Source organism: Callospermophilus lateralis, unplaced genomic scaffold, assembly GCF_048772815.1.
Source record: "Callospermophilus lateralis isolate mCalLat2 unplaced genomic scaffold, mCalLat2.hap1 Scaffold_314, whole genome shotgun sequence".
Taxonomy (NCBI): Eukaryota; Metazoa; Chordata; class Mammalia; order Rodentia; family Sciuridae; genus Callospermophilus; species Callospermophilus lateralis.
The window spans coordinates 1120200-1140328 of record NW_027513751.1 but is presented as its reverse complement, the minus strand read 5'-3'; the positions used below and the strand labels follow the sequence as shown (position 1 = coordinate 1140328).

The 20129-nt window shown below is 45.4% G+C and overlaps 1 pseudogene; it reads right to left on the bottom strand.

The window, feature by feature from the left end:
* The window catches only part of LOC143387807 (teneurin-4-like), a 333926-nt pseudogene that overhangs the window by 255423 nt on the left and 58374 nt on the right, over positions 1 to 20129 (bottom strand).

Genomic DNA, 20129 nt, shown 5'->3' with positions numbered 1-20129 from the left:
TTAGCTAAAGATCCTTAATTAACAGGCACCTTTCAGACAGGAACTGAGCTGTTCCTTGGTGAGCAGGGACAGCAGTCCTCAAGCTGGGGCAGGAGGCCCTGAAGGAAGGGGGTGATTTCATACTCCAACTTTTAGGCCATTTTCTAGTAGTAGAGGAGGTATGTTCTGAAGCATGAGACATGTTCTGAGAAGAATCTTAAAGAAGTGAGACAGAAAATGGAAGGATGTCCTGGAGCGAGGTGCTGGGCTGGGTGGGTGAAACTGGCAGACTCAAGGACTCCAAGGAACACAGATTGGAAACTCTGAACCCAGCCTGCAAATGGGCAGGAAGCAAGGCCATCTGTCCCTCTTCATATATATTCCTCTGCTTCACCAAGAGAAATTCACATTCAGCAAATACACATCTCTTCATTGCCAGTCATAAAGATTCATCTGTTCAGAGGAGTGGTGAGTTTCAAAGCATAAGTAAAAAAACAATTTTGTTTTTTAGTAGGGAATTGAACCTAGATCTTTAGTGATAGTGCAGATGACCTGTTGGAAAGTCTTGACAATCTAGGTGTGCTACGGTGAATGTGCAAAAATGTGCAGTCAAGAATCTAGATGCCAACACCAGAATAAATTAAGAGTAACAAGGGCTGGGACTGTAGCTCAGTAGTAGAGCGCTTGCCTTGCATGCATGAGGCACTGGGTTCAATCCTCAGCACCACATAAAATAAATAAATAAAGGTTTTGTTCATCTACAACTAAAAAAAAAAAAAACTATTTAAAAAAAAATGAGAGTGACAGATGTTAAACAAATATTGGTTTTCTCTATCCCCTGTCCTGTACTTAAAATGCTTCTCTTTACTAAATATTCTGCTAACCAATTACCAGAGTAACGCATACTCTGTTTATGTACAGCTTCTGGGCAAAATGCCTGTTGCATGAAGGTGTGTGTGTGTGGGGGGGGCGTGTTATAGCAGGCATGCTAATGGGGCTGTTTTCCTATACCTGTCCTTTTGAGCACTCAGACTGTCACTTGCCTCATTTCACAGAGGCTGGAGAGGCCAGCAGAGCAGGTGGTCTTTTTCCTTTAGAGGTGAAGACCCAGGAGGCAGAGTGACTTTCCAGTAGTGTCACCCAACCTGTGAGGCGCTGAGCTGAGATGGGTACGTCTACCTGCCTGGGGTAAACTGGCCTATTCTGTGGTGTTGCAGATCAAGATGCAAACCTGAACAGAAGCAGGGTGGGGTTCTCAGTCATGACTCAGGTAAAAGTAAAGGAGACACCCAACTCTGGCCCACACTTCCTGTCTATCCCTACCGCATCTGCTGAAAGAAGAAGGCGGGTGAATACTCTTCTCTCCCCTGAACACACATCTAGGAGCCTAGGCTCGGAAGGAACCGGTGTGTCCTATCTGAGGCAGCTGCCTTGCTCTGAAATAACAAATGGAACTTTCTTCTCATCCTCAACATCCTCATAGCCCTGCAAACAACGAGTAGCTTAAAGGGCTCGGCTGAGGCAACTTCAAAAGGGCAGGAATCACAGTGGTTTTCATCCTCCATCCCACAGTCTGGGATTTAGATGTTGGCTGGCTTCCCTTGGTCTGTAGTTCCTGGTGCCCAAGAACAGCTCTTGAGAGATGGGTCTGGACATCAGGAGCCTTCCTGCTCTCTGAATCAGGACTATTCAGAGAGCCCCCCTCTACCCTGCTGGGCTGGGATTATTCTGCTCACTCAGAAGGGTCTTCTCATCTCCTAGGGACCTTCTGGCAGCATGTGGCAAAGCTCAGGTTTGAACCTAGGCCTATCAGACTTCAAAGCCTCTATTTTACTTAGAACACTTAATGAAAAGATAAAATCATATCCCTTTCCTGGGATTTTCCATGTGAGTTCTCTTCCACCAAGAACTTTAGCTACCTTTCAGCTAAAAACAATAATAATTTTGGACAAACTTCTTCATTACCAAAATATGATGACTACTATCTATAGAGCTTCACAAATTTGACATGCTCTGATAATCAATAAGACAATACTGACAGAGTGCCTACCGTGTGTATAGGCTCCAGCCATTCAATAATCATATCACCATAGGACTGGGAAATCTTGTAGTAAATCTTATAATAAACATTGTCTATAAATAACCAAGAGGCTGAAGCCCAGAGAGAGGAATCAACTTGACCAAGGCCATACAGCTTCAGGGCTCAAACTCGGAAACAGGCACAACAGAACCCTTTAACCACAGAATGCAGCAGCTTCTGTGTCTGATTGGATTATGGTCTGGGCTTAAAGTGGGGAGTGGGATAGGGTGGAGGCAGGGTGTTTGGGGGCCTGGCCAAAGATTAGAAAAGCAGAAGGGGACCAAAAAGATTTTATTCCCAAATGCTACCTCCCTAGAAAACTTTAAAAAGAAAAGTTTGCCTTTACAATCTGGAGGAGTTTTTCATGTTTCAGCTCATGCTGAATTGTTTTATGCTGTAGCCATAAACCTCCAACAGAGAGGGTGTGGGGACAAGGCTGACCCAACTTTAACTATGGCCGCACCGCTGGAAAGCTCAGGTTACGAGGATCACTTCTGGTGCCAAGGCAGTTTAACAAGTATGAATGCACATAATTTGTTCCAGTTGTCCTACCTCGGCATAGAAAGGCTATTTCTGGGGTGGGGCTCCCCACACCCCCGCCAATGTGGTTCCCATTACCAGCTCTAGTGCCTTGCGGAAGTCCCCTCCATGCCCAGCGAGGACTGGCTCACCACAACTGCAGAGTGTCTATAAAGTTTCAGAGGTCCCTATATCTAAGGGAATGCGGGCGGGGGAGGGTTGCTACTTAAAGCATCCAGTCTCACCCATCGCAAGAAACCCTTTTCCCAAACCCAGATGTTACTGTCTAATCTCTCTCCAACCCAAATAAGGTATCCTTTTTATTTTTAAAAAATTCAACCCTTTAGAAAAGTTAGAATAGCACAAAAGCACCTATGTACTCTTCATCTAAACCTATCAATTGCTAATATGTTGTCACGTTGCTATATTTCTATGGATATTTAATTTTTTACTGAACTATTTAAAAGAGAGTTGTAGGCATCGGTACAGTTCACATCTGCAAACATCACCTAAGAGTAAGAGCATCGCAGCACACTGAGCAAACGAAGAAGTGTCCCACCATATTACCTGATATACATGCCTCACCTAAAAGCGTCCTCAGTTCTTTTCAAATGTCTTTCTTATGACCTTAAAAAAATTCAGGATCCAATTAAGATTAGGGGTTGCATTTGGTAATTGTATTCTGTTAATATTTAAAAAAAAATTTTTTAAATTTTTTGATGTAGTGCATCATAGTTTTACATAATGGTGGGGCTCATTTTGGCATATTCATGAATTCATGTGACATCATTTTCTCCATTTAATCCTTAAATCTACCTTATTCCCTTCCCTTCCTTCTCTGCAGCCCATCCCTTTCCTCTATTATATTGGTCTTCCTTCTATTTGTTTGTTTACTTATTAATTGGTATATTATAGTTAAATGTAAAATTGGAATGCACTGACATATGCTCATATGCATATAGCACACTTTGTTCAACTTCATGCCTCAGATCTTCCCCTATCCTCCTCCCTACCCCTTCCATCTTGGGCCCCATCTTCTACTCTGCTGATCTCCCTTCTATTTTCATGAGATCCCCTTCTTTTATTCCTTTTTTTCTCTCTAGCTTACTCATAGGAGAGAAAATATTCAATCCTTGACTTTCCGAGTCTGGTTTATTTTCCTTAGTCTCTTTCCATCTGCAGGAGCCTCCCACCCACCCAGTCACCTAGCATTCCTTTTTTCATGATACTGACCTGTTTGCAAAGTCCAGGCCAGTTGTCTCACTGACCGCCCCACGTTCTGGAAACCTCTGATGGTGTTCTCATGATTAGATTTAAGTTAAACCTCTTTGGCCAGCATACCTCGTGTGCGATGAAATGTACTTACTGCACGGTACCGGGATGGCTCAAAATGCTTCCCCACTATAATTAGTTCTCCACTTGTTCCTTTGTCCCTTTGTAATGAGCAAATATTCTGTGACACCAGGATCCACCTCTTGAGTCAAGTATCTTCATTGCCTTCTCTCCTCTCAATCCTCTGCACCCTGGAAATGCCCTTCCTAAGGTCCCCAGTGGCCAGCCAGAGGCCAAAGTCAATGGGCACTTTCACATTTGCCTTCTTGGCCCTTCAACAGGGCTGTATGTGATACTCAGGTCCTAGGGACACACAGTAAGTGACTCCAGACATCTTTTTAATGAATGAATGAACACACCCATTGAGAAAAATCTGTGTGACTTTGGGCAAGTTATAGCTTTTGGATGCTCAGTTCAGTATATCAGTAACTAGAGCAATGACAATTATCATAGAAACTTCTATTTAAGACTTTGCACTAGCCAGGCACTTCGTAAGAAGGAGAAGGCCTGGCCTTGAATCTCAGCTCCCCCTCTCCACATAAAGAGAGAGATGATATAAATCAGTGGTTTTTATACTTTAAAAAATCCTAATATTAGAAGTGTTCTTTAAATAGGATCTTCATGAGAAGCAAATGTGGAACTCATAAAAGGGAACTGCTTCGGTTGAAGCAGGTGGTGAAGGCCATATGATGTCCTCACTTGAGTGGGGCTTTGGGGAGGATCAGAGAGGTTCAAACAGGAGGGGAAGGGGTGAATTCCAGCAGGCCATGACTGCCAGGACAGAAAGTTCCGACTGTAATCTGTAGCATTTAGTGCTGGCAGTGAAAGGAGCAGCTGTGGAACCAGGTCTAGCGTGGCTAGGCATGAGGCTGAACTGTGGAGGGGGAGCCCAGCACAGGGTGGAGGGCAGGGTTCAGGCGGGAAGTTGGGAATTATCACTGTCCCTTTGCTGTCTCGGCTTCCTCCACTCATCTTTTGTCATTCTAATGCTCTCTACTGCTTTATCCCCTTTATTCCAGTGTTCCTCCTTGTGGGGAGGGGAGTCATGTCCAGCTGATGAGCAGGGTTAGCAGGGAGTAGAGGGGCAGAGGCCTCCCGTGCTCTGAGGGGCTCAGCACCATTCTGCTGAGTGATTCGATGACCTGAGAAGCCTGCCCATTGTCCAGGCCTTAAGGGGCCATTGCCCCTTACCATTAACCCACCTCAGGACAAAGACCATCACCAGCTCAGACAAATAAGCTGCTTAGCCAGACCTCATGCATCATCTTGTCACCCACACAGGGGCCCAATAGGAGTGAGTGTTTTAAAAGAGCTGGGAGCATCCGAGTGCAACTCAGCAATTTCCATTCAGGGGGCTTCTGGCCAGGGGCTAGGGATTGCTGCCAAGATTGCATGTAGCCTTATCCTCTGTGCACGGGGCAGGAAAAAGAACCCTCTGATCTGCTTTGGAGGTTCCCTTAGATTCTGTGGCTTCCTGAGAGCTGTCAAGAAAGGAGGACGATGGTTGTTGGATGACGAAAGGTAGCCTGGTGGGGTGACAAGAGGTTGGGTTGAAGAGTCAGGCACACCTGGATGAAAAATGCCCCTTACTGTCTGTGTGACTTTGGGCAGGTTGCAGCTTTTGGATACTCAGTTCAGTATATCAATAACCAGAGCAATGATAATCATAGAAACTTCTGTTTAAGACTTTGCACAAACCAGGCACTTCGCAAATGTAATTTTGCATTGAATTCTAACACCTATGAAGTAGGTATTATTATCCCTATTTTATACTGGAGGAAGAAAATGAAAATCAGAGTTTCAATCATTTGCTGAAGATCATAGCTAATAATGACGGAGGCAAAATAAATTTAAACCTACGCTTAATTCTTCTGTTCCAGAACCTTCCAATCTTCTGGCATATTCAATGAGGTGGGAAAGGCAAAGTACCCAGCATAGCCCCTGGCACCCTGCAGGAGCTGAATGGTGGGATTTGCTCTTCTGCTACACAAGACAAGGGAAGATGAGACACCTCCCCACCCCCCACCCGCCGGTTGCTGAGGTGGGCCCTGACATGAGTGGAGAGAAGCTCACCCATTCCTACATCCACTCCAGGAAACTCTAGTCCACAAAAGAGCTACTCCCTGAGGTGAGGTAGAGGGGGCTTGGGGCTGTTCTTTCCTCAGGGAGGAAGACAGCTCCCCTCCCCTCACTGGCCCCTGCAGTGGATCTCAGTGCTTCCCTCCCTGTCCCCTGAGCACCTGGCTGGTCAGGTAGGAAATACAGGCAGTCTGACCAGAGTCCATTCTGGTCACACAGAGCACTCACAGGAAAAAATCTGCTAAATGAGTGGGTGAATGAATGAATGAACTAATAGATTTTTGAGGAAATAAACACTTTCTGACTTCAGAATTAGATGGAGAGTGTTTGGCTATACACAAATAACTGATATTATTATTATTATTATTATTATCATCATCATCATCATTATCATCATCATCATTGGATGGGAGGTGATATGTCAACATCAAGCCAAACAAATCTGAATGTATAAGCTTGCCTGTCTTTTGGGGAGTTCCTTCTTTCTCTAGGAAGTTTCCATCCAACCGCCTCATATACCCTGGTGCATCCCTGACTTTTTCCCCCCACCATGTCTGCTACAGGCTACAGCTGTTTGTGTGTGTCTTTCTCCCCAGTGATCAAGGTGCAAGATGGCTGCTTACTATTCTCCGGGGGTGCCGGCACACACTAGGTCCTTAATCATAATTTGCTGAACTGAACTGGTTTTAAGGGTGAACAAGACCCATTTCTTCCTATATCAGTCTAAATCATAAACACCCTTCCTTGTTCTCTCTCTCTCTCTTTTTTGTAATGGTGATTGAACACAGGGATGCTTTATTACTGAGCTATACCCCCAGACCTTTTTTTTATATTATTATTATCATTATTTTGAGACAGGGCTTCACCTAGTTGAAGTCACTGAGGCAGTCCTTGAACTTGCGATCTTCCTGCCTCAGCCTATAAATTGCTAGAATAACGGGCACATGCCACGGATACCTGGCCTCCCCTGCTTTCTTTATTAGTGAGGTTTGCCGCAGTCTCTGGCTGGGCACAAATCACCAGTCTCCACACAGCTTGTAGATTCAAATAGCAATTCTTTATTCCCGAACTCACAAACACGTTCTGGGGGAATCCACTACTCTGCCCAAATCCACTCCGCATGGGCTTCTGTCTCCCAAAATATACTGTCTGACCCTAAGCACTCAAGAGGAACTCAGCAGCAGGATACGCCCTAAAGGGGGAACACCCTAATCTCCTATTATGCTAAACTGCCCTATTCTAAAGGGGGAACACCCTAATCTCCTATTATGCTAAACCGCCCTATTCTAAAGGGGGAACACCCTAAACACGGATCCTGCCCTGGTCCTTGAGCAAGGTCACCTTTCAGAAGTCCTTCCACTAGGCAGCATGGGAGTAAGCTGGCAAGAAATTTGTCATACCTACTTGGCTGATGGCTCCCAGCAGAGGTTGTGTTGTGTTCAGAAGCCTTTGTTCCTAGTCTTGATGGACACTTGTCACAGGCCCTGCTCTCCGTCCCCTAAAGAACTGTGTCATGTCTGCACCCAGGTTGGCAGCCAGAGGGAAGGGAGGGCATCTGAAGAAAAGCCTGGACTGCTGACTGTGGAGACCCCAGCTGCTGCTAGAATCTGGGCTTTGGAAGGGTCACTCTGGTTAGTGTGAGGGATAGACTAAAGGGAGGAAGAGGAGGCAAGGAGCCAGGGAGAAAAGAAGACAGCAGGAAACACTCTGGCTAAGGGAAGCAGCCTCGTGCAGAGTGAGCAGATAGCTAGGAATCATCTCAACCTGCACTTGTGCTCCTTCTCAGGATGACAGCAGATGGGTGATAACAACTTCAGTTTGAATCCGATAACCTTCTCACCCCCTGAAAATGTTCTGCATTCTTTGACAAAGAGCAAGAGCAGAGACTCACAGGGGAGATACAAAGGAGACTCGAAGCACCGCTGTCCTTGATGTTATCCTGTGCCACCTTTGAAACCCCCACACTGCTCTGCTTAGTCCCCATTAGAGATGGGCACCTGGGCCGGAGAGCTGAGCATGGTGAGGTCACACAGGTAGGAGGAGGAGACACCAGTTTATCAGGTATGTCCCCCGCCATCCACAGCGAGCTTCCACAGAGAGGCTTCTGGAAGCTCAGTGTGCGTACTACTGATGGTTGGCCAGCCAGTGCAGCAGCTCTCCAAGTTATTTATAGAAATACAATCCACCAGGGGCGGAGGAATGGAGCATAAACGAATTACCAGTCCTTTTCCTCTCCTTTCAACTCCAGGGGGAAGGCCGCTGACCAGGAGGAAAACACATCAGTTTCATCGGGTACCAAACATCACACTCAGCTGCTGGGATGGTGGGGAAAGGAAGCAGAGCAGGGGCATAGGGGCTCAGAGCTGTCTCTAAGACCCCTTGCTGTGTTTGCTTAGCTGATGCCTTGGGCTCCCCGCCTCCCTTCCCCAAATCTCTGGAAATCACCCAGGAGGGGGAGGGGATCCAAGCTCAGGGTTCCCAGGCCAAGCTATTAATTGTGGAGACTCTTCCAAGCCTGGAGGGGTAAGAGTGTTGAAATGGGTCTTCTTTCCAAGGATATTGGGCCAAACATTTTTGGGTTCCATGAAGGGAATGAGGAAATGCGTTCACTGGGTACTTACAATGTAGCAATCATGGTGCCAGAAGCCTTTTCCATATTTTCTCATTTTCACAAGAATTTTGTGAAGTCCTATTAAAATCAATCTCTACAGAAGAGGAGATTGAGGCCCAGAGAGGTTAAGTCAATTGCCCGTGGTGCACAGCAGAACAAGGACCTGTAGACCTCCATAGCCTATCTTTTCCTACCATGGTGCACATTGTGCCATTTCTGCTTTTCTTCAGGTCTTGGTCCTTTTAGGCCTTGGGAAGCAGAAGGAATTGTTTTTTCATTGTTTAACTTCAAACACCTCTATAAATAATGGCAGTTCAGAGGGAGAGGGAGGAGGTAAAGAAGGAGTGGGGAGAAGAGGGAGCCACGTGGTTTCCTGGTCCACACTGGAGTCATTAACCAGTAATTGAGGATCCAGCTGAGCTCAAAGCACCCAGCTCAGACCTGATGACAGGGGCAGAGGGCCAGAGGCTGTGAGGGGAAGGTGGGAACCAACAGCTCCCTCAGGAGAGGGACAGCAGGGTGGGTTCTGGGAGCAGAATGAGATGTTTATTCTCAAGGTGAGCAGGCAGGTGGTAGGGTAGCAGTAAAAGCTCGGAGAGTGGATTAGAAAAAGTCATGGAGCTGTGCACCCTGTGGAGGAGATTTTCCAGCATCCCCTGGAGTGAGCCTTAAGGAACATGGAGTCACAGGAGGGATAGCTTCCATTTTTTTTCAGCCCTTTGACTGATGGAAGGAAGCAGTCTCAGTTTGCTGCTGGTGTTTTTAACATCTCACACTTGCCAATGTCCCTGTTTAACAGAGAGAGGCAAGTTCTGCTCTGTGTCCTTGAGCAGTCTCTTGCCAGACGAGATAACCAGTTTTCATTGTGTTTATTTTTAAAGTTACCTTCTATTTATGGCAAGGCATTCGCTTGCCATATGGCAAGCGAGTCACAGTGGTAATATGCAATTTCCTTCTAAAATAAGTTAAAAAGTTTGAAAAAGAGTCAGTCTAAAGGAACACAAATGACAGTGTAGGTGGGTGCACCACCATGGTACAGACTATGCCAGTGACAGACACACAGAGGAAAAAGATTAAATGTTGATTTAATCCAGTTCTCTCACTGCCCAGACTAGAAAGCTAAGGGACAAGGCTCTTGCAAGGTGAAATAATAGTTTCTGATGTCCTCAGAAAAAACCAAATAACCATCAATAAATGAACTGGGCAAAATAAATGGGCAAAGGAACTGAACAGGCATTTCACAGAAGAAACATGATCGGTCAACAAATATATGAAAAAATGTTCAACATCTCTAACAATTAAAGAAAAGCAAATTAAAACTACACTGAGATTCCTCTTACTCTAGTCAGAATGGCAATTATCAGGAATATAAGTGACAATAAATGTTGGTGAGGATGTGGGAAAAAAATGTATACTCATACATGACTGTTAATTGGTGCAACTGCTCTGGAAAGGCAGTATGGAGATTCCTCAGAATACTTGGAATGGAACAACCATTTGACCCAGTTACCCCACTCCTCCATTAATACCCCAAAGACTTAAAATCAGCATACTTCAGTGACATAGCAACATCAATGTTTATAGCAGCTCGATTCACAATACCTAAGCTATGAAGCCAACCTAGGTACCCTTCAATAAATGCATGGATAAAGAAAATGTGGCCTATATATACAATGAAATATCACTCAGCCATTAAGAAGAAAGAAATTATGGCATTGCCAGTAAATGGATGGAATTGGAAACCATCGTGCTAAGTGAAATAAGCCAATGCCCCAAAGCCAAAGGCCAAATACTCTCTCTGATATGCAGATTCTGGTGTTTGTGTGGGAAGAATAGAAGTTCATTGGATTAGACAAAGGGAAATGAAGGAAGGGAGAGAGGATGGGAATGGGAAAGATAGTAAGAATGAGTCAGAAAGATAGTAAGAATGAGTTTCTTGTGCTCATATATGAATACATCAACAGTGTAACTCCACATCAGGTACAACCACAAGAGTGGGAAGTTATACTCCATGTATGTATAAAATGTCAAAATACACTCTACTGTCATGTATATCTAAAAAGAATTTTAAAAATTAGAAAAAAAAAAAAAGCCAGGTGCCTTGTTCCCAGGCACAGGTCTCTTCAAAAAGCAGCTTTCCATGCTAGACTGGGAGGGTTTCTCCAGATAGGTTATAACTGGAAAGCTGAGCTTACATGGATGGCAGGGCCTTCCCAGGTCAGATGGACCATTGTGAGGAAATCCAAAGCGGGTTCAGAGCTGTGCAGCCCAAGGGAGCTCTCTCAGGTGCTCCGTGTTCTACATCTGTTACTCAAGTGTCCCAGGCTCCACCACTGTCCCCACGCAGCCATCCTTACTGTTCTGTAGATCCAACAAGATGATAAGTGTGAACAAAGCTTTGAGAATAAAATGGCTGCACAAATGTTAGTTATACTAATCTCTCAAATGCTCCTTGACTTTCTTTCAGGTGCACCTTTAACAATCTGGGCCCCAAAGTGTCAGGAGATGCTTTAAGATGTGGTGACCTAGCTGGGTGCAGTGGCACACACCTGTAATCCCAGCAGCTCGGGAGCCTGAGGCGGGAGGATTGTGAGTTCAAAGCCAGCCTCAGCAACTCAGCAAGGCCCTGAGCAACTCAGTGAAACTCTCTCTTTAAATAAAATAAATAAAAGGGCTGGGCATGTGGCTCAGTGGTTAAGTGCCCCTGGGTTCAATGCCTGGTCTTTAAAAAAAAAAAATGTGGTGTTCACAAGGGCTCTGTGGAGCAGGCCACTAACATTTCAATGGGGACACAAACCAGGCTTAGTTTCCAGATGGTAGAGCTGGAATGCATGGTTAATGTGCCTTCCTCAAGGGGTGGTCTGGGAGTTCCTAGATCCAATCAAGCCATACACCAAAATTGTTATTTCTGTACTTTTTAATGCAATGGCATTTGGGGGAAAATGAATGGAAAGGGAGCTGCAGAGAGTCTGCAATCCAGTCACGTGAGTGACTAATTAGAGGGCCCTGGTTCTCCCAGGATGTTCAGTTACATTAATTCAAAGTGTGACCTGCTTATTTTGTGAGGTCAGGAAGAAGCCTTACCTCCTAGAAAGCCAATGTGGCAATTAAATTAGAGTCACTAGAGTTTGCCTGGGGGAATGTATGAAAAAGGGCTTTGTAAACTACATAAAACACAAGTGACCCCTGTGAGGGTGTCCCCACTGCCCCCAATTAGGGGGCATAATTGTCTGCCCCTGGTGGGAGGCCACAGGTGAGGGCTTGTCTGGCTCGGGAGCACCTGGCAGAGTGGAACGGGCCCTGAAGTCTGGGCCATGCTTTGAATCTTAGCTCCGTAGCTGGGCAAATTGCTTCATCTCCATGAATCTCCACCATTCTACCATGTATGGTGGCTCAGTGTGCTATTTTTAGGGTGGTGGTTTTGCACGTGCATGGGAGGGGTGCTGGGAGAAAGGAGGGAGAAAGGGAAATCAACTTATTTTTCAGTTTCATTTTGATTTTTAATTTTGAAGTTAGGTGCCAGGCACTGTGGGCGTGCAGGAGGTACAGTGTGACCCAGACCTCCTTCCAGGAACTTGGAGCTAGATGAGGAGTACAGACACGTGAATAACCAGGGCTCAGACTGCAGGCAGGAGTCTACGAAAGACAGTCGGGCATCCAAGAAGTGGGACACCACAGCAGAGAGGGTGCAGGAACACTTCCTGAAGAACTCACGCTGGCCAAGTTCTCGACTTTGGAGAAATGACAACTAGGCCTCTTGCCTCCTCAGCTCCCAGGCCTGCAGGCTGGCCAGCATGCTGTGCAGTTCTCTAAGCTCTCGCTGCCAAGCAGAGTGGGTGAGGCCTTTCCAGGCAGTAATTATGAGTAAACAACAAGTGCTCCACAGAGCTGCCCAGCCAGAGACTTACACCTGTATCGTGCGGTCTGGTTACTAAACCTTTCTGAGTCTTTGTTCCCCCATTAAAAAAAAAGGCACAATTCAGTATTATCACAAATTAGCCACCTTTGCACCACCCCCCCCCCTCCAATTTTCGGGCTCGGTCACACACACCTGTAATCCCAATGGCTCCAGAGTCGGGAGCAGGAGGATTGTGAGTTCAAAGCCAGCCTCAGCAATGGCGAGGTGCTAAGCAACTCAGTGAGACCCTGTCTCTAAATAGAATACAAAATAGGGCTGGGGATGTGGCTCAGTGGTTGAGTGCCCCTGAGTTCAATTTCTAGTACCCCCCAAAACCAAAACAAACAAACAAACAAAAACCCCAAACTGCTAGATCAAATATTTTACTAAAATTCATCTGGTGGCAAAAAACCTGAACTTACAGTAGTCTTTAAGCTTTTTTTTTTCCCCTTAAATCTGAAAATATCTGAATTCTGAAATGCATTTGATTTCCACAGTTTCATTTAAGGAATTTTGACCCCATAACTTAATTTAATTTCTTTCTTCCTTTCCTTCTTTCTTTCTTTCTTTTTTTTGGTACAAGGGATTGAGCTCAGGGACACTCGACCACTGAGCTACATCCCCAGCCTTATTTTGTATTTTATTTAGAGACAGAGTCTCACTGAGTTGCTTAGTGTCTTGCCATTACTGAGGCTGGCTTTGAACTCATGGTCCTCCTATCTCAGCCTCCTGAGCTGTTGGGATTACAGGTGTGCCACCGCGCTCAGCTTGACCTATAACTTTTGTCTAGGGTCTTTCTGCTTAGAATATGATCCCCCCATCTCTCTGAAAAACACCCATAAGCATTTAAAATGTCATCAGGAATGTATGAATAAAGGAAAAACTCAATTTATCTCGCTACCAAGAGTAAGGAAGTTGGTTTCTCTATACAGCTGGTACAATAAAAATTTATTTACCAACAAAGGTCTTTTGATGCAAGGGCTGAGAGCAATGGTGAACCAAACTGCCTGAAGACTTTACCCTTTATCCTCGCAACTTGCTAAGCCAGCAGACCAGAGAAACTGCAGTTGGTGCAGAACAACAGAAGCAGGTTCCATGAAATTCTTGGTGAAAGGAGAAAAAAAACAAATCTCACTGGACACTTTCCTCAACATTTAGAAACAGGCATTTTATAAACTGACTTGGAGGGACCTGGGCAGTCTCCCCCCAGGGACTCAGAATAGGTTCTAAATTAAGTTGAATTTTTTTATATTGTTTTAAGAAAACACTTTTAGAAGGAGCTTACATATACACAGTGTTTCCCATTGAAAAGAAAAATAAACACTCCTCCACTGGATTGGAAGTCAAAACAAAATAATCCCAGCTGCTTAAGACCCTAGAAAGTCAATCAAACTGCCAAACAATAGTGATGCTGACTGTGAGAAATTTTCTAAGGAGAGGCAGGAAGGATCTGGTGCTGGGGTGGCTGGGGTGGAGTGGAGGGGAGTCAGGGATAGTCCTGTTTTTTGGAAGCTATGACAAAATTTAATGTCTAAGTTCTCTGATCTGATTTGCCTCTGAAACTCCTGAAGTCTTCACAAAAACACAATGAAAAGATTCCTTGCTGTGATATCAGGCAGCCCTAGAGTATAAATCTGACTGTATCACTTAGAAGCTGTGTGACTAAGAGGAGGAAATAAACTTCTCTGGGCCTTTATTAGTTCAATGAGATTAAAACAGGGTTATATCATAGGATAGATAAGTGGTATCAATGATTCCACAAAATAAAATGCTTCTAACATGCTTCTTCAAGGTTTTGTAGTGATAGGCATCCAACAATGAGGAATTCTTTTAAAAGCAGAGAGGGGACACAAGAGACATCATGGCACAGCTTATATAGAATTCCTCTTGTCCTCTCCAGCCTTCTACTAAGGAGGGGACAAAAATGACAGAGTCTAGTACTGGAAGTGAAATGAAAAAGAAAAAAAAAAGAAAGACAGAAAGAAAAGATGACTCTGGAGTCACGCAGGCTTGGTTTTGAATCTTTGCCCATGTCCCTTAAAAGAAGCAGGGCAAAGGGCAAGTCTAAGCCACTCCCTGGGCCTCAGTTTCCCAAACACTGAAATAGAGATAAACTGAATCTTAAATAAGATTATGCACAAAAAGAACAATCTGATTCACAGAAGGGGACCTTAGGACACCAATTCCCCCACCCCTAGGCCTTTGAGGAACTCTAAACAGCCTTCTCTGACCCTCTTAAATATTAACTCCCAAGTTTTCAAAGTCCCCTCTCTTTAGAATTGAGATTAGAACAACTCATGAAGCATTTAATATTTATTCTGAACAGTTTCTTTGGGATAGGGACAAATACTTACTTAATCCTAATCACTTCCTTAGCTTCTCAACAGCGACCAGTTGATATTTCAGTGAAATCTTTCTTTCTATACATCAGTGGTTTCTGGATGAATGCCCTTGGGGGAGGATTAGGCTCCTGATGACAAAGAGCCACTTGCCCTATTTTCCACAGGGACTGTGAGTTGTGCTGGGATGCCCCATGTGTCCTCTCTGCACTTTACATGGGGATTTTCGCAGGGTGGTTCTTAGACATCTCAGGCCTGGGGTCCCAGCTTTGGGATAGAGTTGACACAGCTGCAGGCAGCGGGCCTCCAGGGGAGTGGGAGAGAGGCAGCCTGGCTGCTGGGAAGGCCGGTTTCAAGAGGTCAGCTTCGCCACAGGAAGCTGCCAAATTTTCACCCTTCAGGAGCCAGAGGGGCATCCTTTGTCATTAAAATGCATTCCCAACTAAATCTGAGGGAAAGCGGCTCTAAAGTAATTGATCTGTTTAGGGTGGTCTTTAAAACCTTAAATTGGTGACAGGCAATAGGGTGTGTAGTTAGGGAGGTTTTAAAACAGTTTTGTCTTTAGATTCCTTAACAAACTTGGAAGGTTTTCTCCCTGCCATTTCAGGGATGGAGGAACAGATGATCAGAGAGGTTCAGGACCTTGCCTGGGGTCCCACATCAGGAGTCCAGTTTCAGGTTTGGGTCTCCAGCCTCCAGGGCCACCTCTGCTGACCTGTAGTGGTGTGTAGTTTGCATTGCTTGCTCACTGGTTCATTCATTCACTTCTTCAATGAACACTGAATAATAAGTATCCCTAAGGCCATCTATGAAGGTGTTAAATGTTGTTATCTCTGGAATAAGGATGACACGTGCGTCACATTTTACCCTTCTGGATTATCTGAATGCCAATGAGCATCATTCCTTTTATAATTAGCAAAATGCTATTGCTCATAAACTCATTAAGATACTTTATCTTTTTCTTTTATTCTTTTTCCCCCCCTTTCTTTTTAAAGAAAGCATACCAAACTCTTTCAACTTTACTGCACTCTGATGTAGCAGGACCTACTCATGGTCCCTCACTAGTGCTAGACTCATGTCAGCACTGGCAGGTCCTTTAGTATATAGAAGACCTTCTGGCTTGGGCTTGGGACAGGAGGAAGCATGCAGGGGATAGCTATAGGCCAGATGCAGTGGCTTCTCCCAGGACCCCAACCCTAAAGCAGGTGACCAATAAGGACCTAGAATCTCTCTTTAGGCATGGGACACATTTAAAAACAATCTTTAGAGTGATACTCAGAGCAAGGCTCCAGGGAAGCAATAATGTCTCGAACCCCACAGGGAGCAGGAGCCCTGAGGTGTAAAACTGAGCAGAGATCTATAGGCCAAAGTCCCCCATCCCCATCTTCCCTGCACATCAGTAATGCAGAAGCACCTCAGCTTGCTTCAGAATTTGCAATAAAGTGATTGCTCTATTTCAGTTAATTAACAAAGGGAGAGATTAAGGACTTTAATCTCTTGCCTTCTCTTGTACCTGCAATGCTTATGTATAAAAAAGTATATATATATATATTATATATAATATTATATTTAATAAATACATATAACGTTTCTCCCATTCCTAATAAGCTAAAGAAAGCTATTGGCAGAGATAACTCTGACAGCACCACATGGCAATCATAAAACCAGAGTACCTTAGAAACTGCTCCATCATTGGCAAGATGGGGAAACTGAGGCCTGGAATAGAACAAGGACAAGTAGCCAATAAGCCACAGAGCTGGGCCTGGAACCCAGGTCTCCTTACTCCCAGCCTAGAGTTCCTGTTTCCATACATCATTTGAAACATGGGCACCAAATCACTGAAAAGAAAGTGCCACCCTCAGAGAGCACAGGGAATGGGCCCTGGAGGATCCTTTGGGTGTGGGTCATAGAGAAGGAAGGGCCTAAAGTCCTGTCAGAGGATAACCATGAAGGCCAAAGATCACTCTGGTGCTTGACAGCAGTGGAATCTGGGAGAGGTCCTGGCTAGGGGATTGACTCTGTACCCAGAGGAGCTCAGGTGACTTTAACCATGTGGCCTTCCATACTTTTCCCGGGTCTGTGCCTGTTTATGGCCCAGGTTCCCAGGTTTAAGCAGGCTCCCAGTTCCAGTTTTTTTTTTCTTCACATTTTCTTTCTGTTCAGAGGATTCTTAGTTATTCTTGCCCATAGTAACCACTGCCTGGCAGACTGTTCCTTCAGATCCAACTAGCACCTCCTCCAAGATGCATTTCCTAATTCCTTCAGGCAGCAGAGGCTTTATCCTGGGTAGGCTCCATCCTCCCTTATCACCTTGGGCTGTGAAATGAGGGCCTCTGATGAAGGCCTTCTTGGAGCTTGCCTAAGTGCCTGGCAGCATGGGGTTGCTTTCACAGGTGGGCTCTGAAAGTTCTCTAGAGGAAGACTGTAGGTGCCTGGGAAAGGCATCAATATTTGCTAAACTTCTTCTCTGTCCCAGGCACTGTGATGGGTGCTTATCAGGAGCTGGCTAATATATTGTCCACTTTATGCTTGAGGAAACAAGCTTGGAAAGACAGGGATGTTTCCAAAGTCCTAAAGCAATAAAGCTTACATCTAATGCAGAGCTGATTCCAGACCCCATGGACTCTGCCTTATACTTCTCCATATCTCTGCCTCCATTTCCAGAATCCTGTTTGAAACTCAGTACTGCATGGGCACTTATAAATAAATGTTTGCCATGTCAACATAACCTACAGTATTAATTGTGGGAAAACAGTCTCATTTCTTCTGCTAGAATCAGGAAGTTTGGGGGCCATTAGAGTGATCCCAGGCTTCCTCATCTACCACAGAGGCTTGGATACCCTATAGAACATTTTTGCAAAGAAATGGACTGGCCTCTATTTTGAACACAGGGCAAGCATCTTGGCCCAGGTGAACTCGGTAAGCCTGGAACTCTCCCACTGACCCCAACTCACCTCCTCTCTTTAAAGAAACCCAGGGCAGAGCTGAGAAAAAGAGCTGGTCACCGGCAGATCCATGCTGAAATGCAGTGGCTCTGTCTCAGCCAGCATTCAGCCCTGCCACCGCCTGGGGCTTCAGAGCCCTGTCTCCAGACTGTGTAAAAGTTCGGAACTTTCAAAGCTAGTGCTGGGCTTCAGGTAGGACTCCTTCTCTCAGTTTTCTCATTGTTAATGGGGATACTAATTCTGGTCTGGTAGGAAGGGTTGTAAGAATCCAATGAAGCAACAGGTGACAGTGCTGACACAGTCCCTGGCACACAGTGGGAAGCCAATCAGTGTTATTTGTATCTGGACTCCCCATTGCGCTCCCTGCCAATCTTTGTATCTTCACCTGCCTGGAGCTCTACCTGATGCTTCTGTCGTGGTGTCTGTGCACCTCTGTCCGTGCACCTGCCTGCTGGAGTCTGTCGCCAAGGAGGAGGACAGCAACACTCTCCCCCCACGCTCCTACAGAGCCTCTGACGCCAGGCAGGAGCAGGAGCTGGATTGCTGTACCCAGCGGAGCCTCCTGGCGCCCGACTGCCTGCAAGCCCACCGTGCATGTGCACCGTGCATTGGGCCCCTCCGCCCAGCAGGCGGCCCAAGCAGGCATCTTCAATGAAAGGAAATAAAAGAAACAAACCCACAAAAGTTAGGAAGAGAGAGGGACTTACCGTTTGCTGCGACCCCCAGGCTGGCGGAGCCACTTTTAACTAAGAATGAATTAGGGACAAACTCTTCCTCAGAGTCTGAGTCCGGGGTTGGCTGGGCCACACCGTTGCCTAGCAACCGCCTCTGGCTCTCATTGGCCGGAGGGGAAGGGGGCGGGGAGGGGGAACTGCTCAATAGGGGTTGAAGAAGCGGATGAACAATGCAAGGGAGCACCTGCGAACCACAAAGACAAACACAGACAGAAAAAAAAATAATGAAAATTGATTCGGAGGCACACGGGGAAGGGGAGGGAGCAAAATAAAACATGTATCAACAGGGGAGGAGGCTCCCGATACTGCGCGATCTACTGGTACCCCCACTGGGAGAGTTGGTGAACACTCCTTCTGAAGAGCAGGGTCCAGGCAAAAGTCTGTGCAGCTCACAAAAGGCACCTCAGGAACACTCTAGGGGCACCTTCCCTGGTTTGCCTGTTTTTTTTGAGACGCCCGGAACCCTGAGGTCTAATTCTGACGGGGCTATGTGATCCATCAAAACTGCTGCCCTCTCTGAGTCTCAATGTCTCGTGGGTGAAAAGAGCAGTCAGGACTGAGTGATCTCTCAGCCCCTACAAACAGGCCCGTCTGTGATGTCACCGAGCCTTAATGATGTTCTTATTAGAGAGTTTTTAATCCAACATGCCTGGAACAAGCTCTGGGCCTCATAATAGGCAGTGAGAGTTGGAAAGAATGATTCAGGGCTCCTTTCCACCTATGGCATTGTAGAATTTCAACACACGAATGTTTTACTTTTCTAAGAATCTTAACATTTTATGATTCTTGAAACCTCACACTAAAGAAACATTTGTTGAATAGAATTGTTTCAGGAATTTAACACACTAGGATTCTTAAGTTCTGAAAGTTGAATATGACAATATTCTATAATATTAGGACAATATGACTCCAGGGTTCTATTATGTCATGATTCAAAGGTCCTGGCTTCCTATAGTTCTATAGCAAACTCTTAACTCCTCAGAAGGAGGAGGTGATGGCCTGGGACAAGACTTTTGAGTTCAGGTAATTTGCCGTCTTGTCTGTGGCTGACCTTTCAATGTGTGCAGTACATCGTCTACAAGAGAGGGAACACAAGCACAGACATATAAAAGTATACAGTACAAGACATCGCATCCACTTGGCAGCAAGGGCTGCTTATTTTCTCCCACCTTGATTGATAGAAGGTGCCCAACATAATCATATTCCATGTGGCTTTTCAGAGACTGACCCTTAGGAAGCATAATGCAGCCCAGATGTGCCATGGCATCCTAAAATTTGGCAGGACTCTAAGAGGGAGAGGTCATGGAGAGCTGCTGATTATTGGGGGCAAAGAAAAAGCTTTTCATATTTGGTCCACAAAAGAGACTCCCACTCAGTTCACAGTCACCAAATCTTGCAGGACTTTGAAGTTTCTGTGACCTTAATGCCCATCCCTGAACTTAACTGTGCATGGCCACACTTTATAGAGTTGCTTTGTTTGCCATTTATCTGCCTTATTTTAGAAGTTCAGTAAAGACAATTGAAAGAGTAGGAATCAATGACCACAGTACAAGCTCTGAACAACTTTTCCCTCCTGGTTCTGGTTTCTTTACTAAAAAAATTCAGGCTAAAAT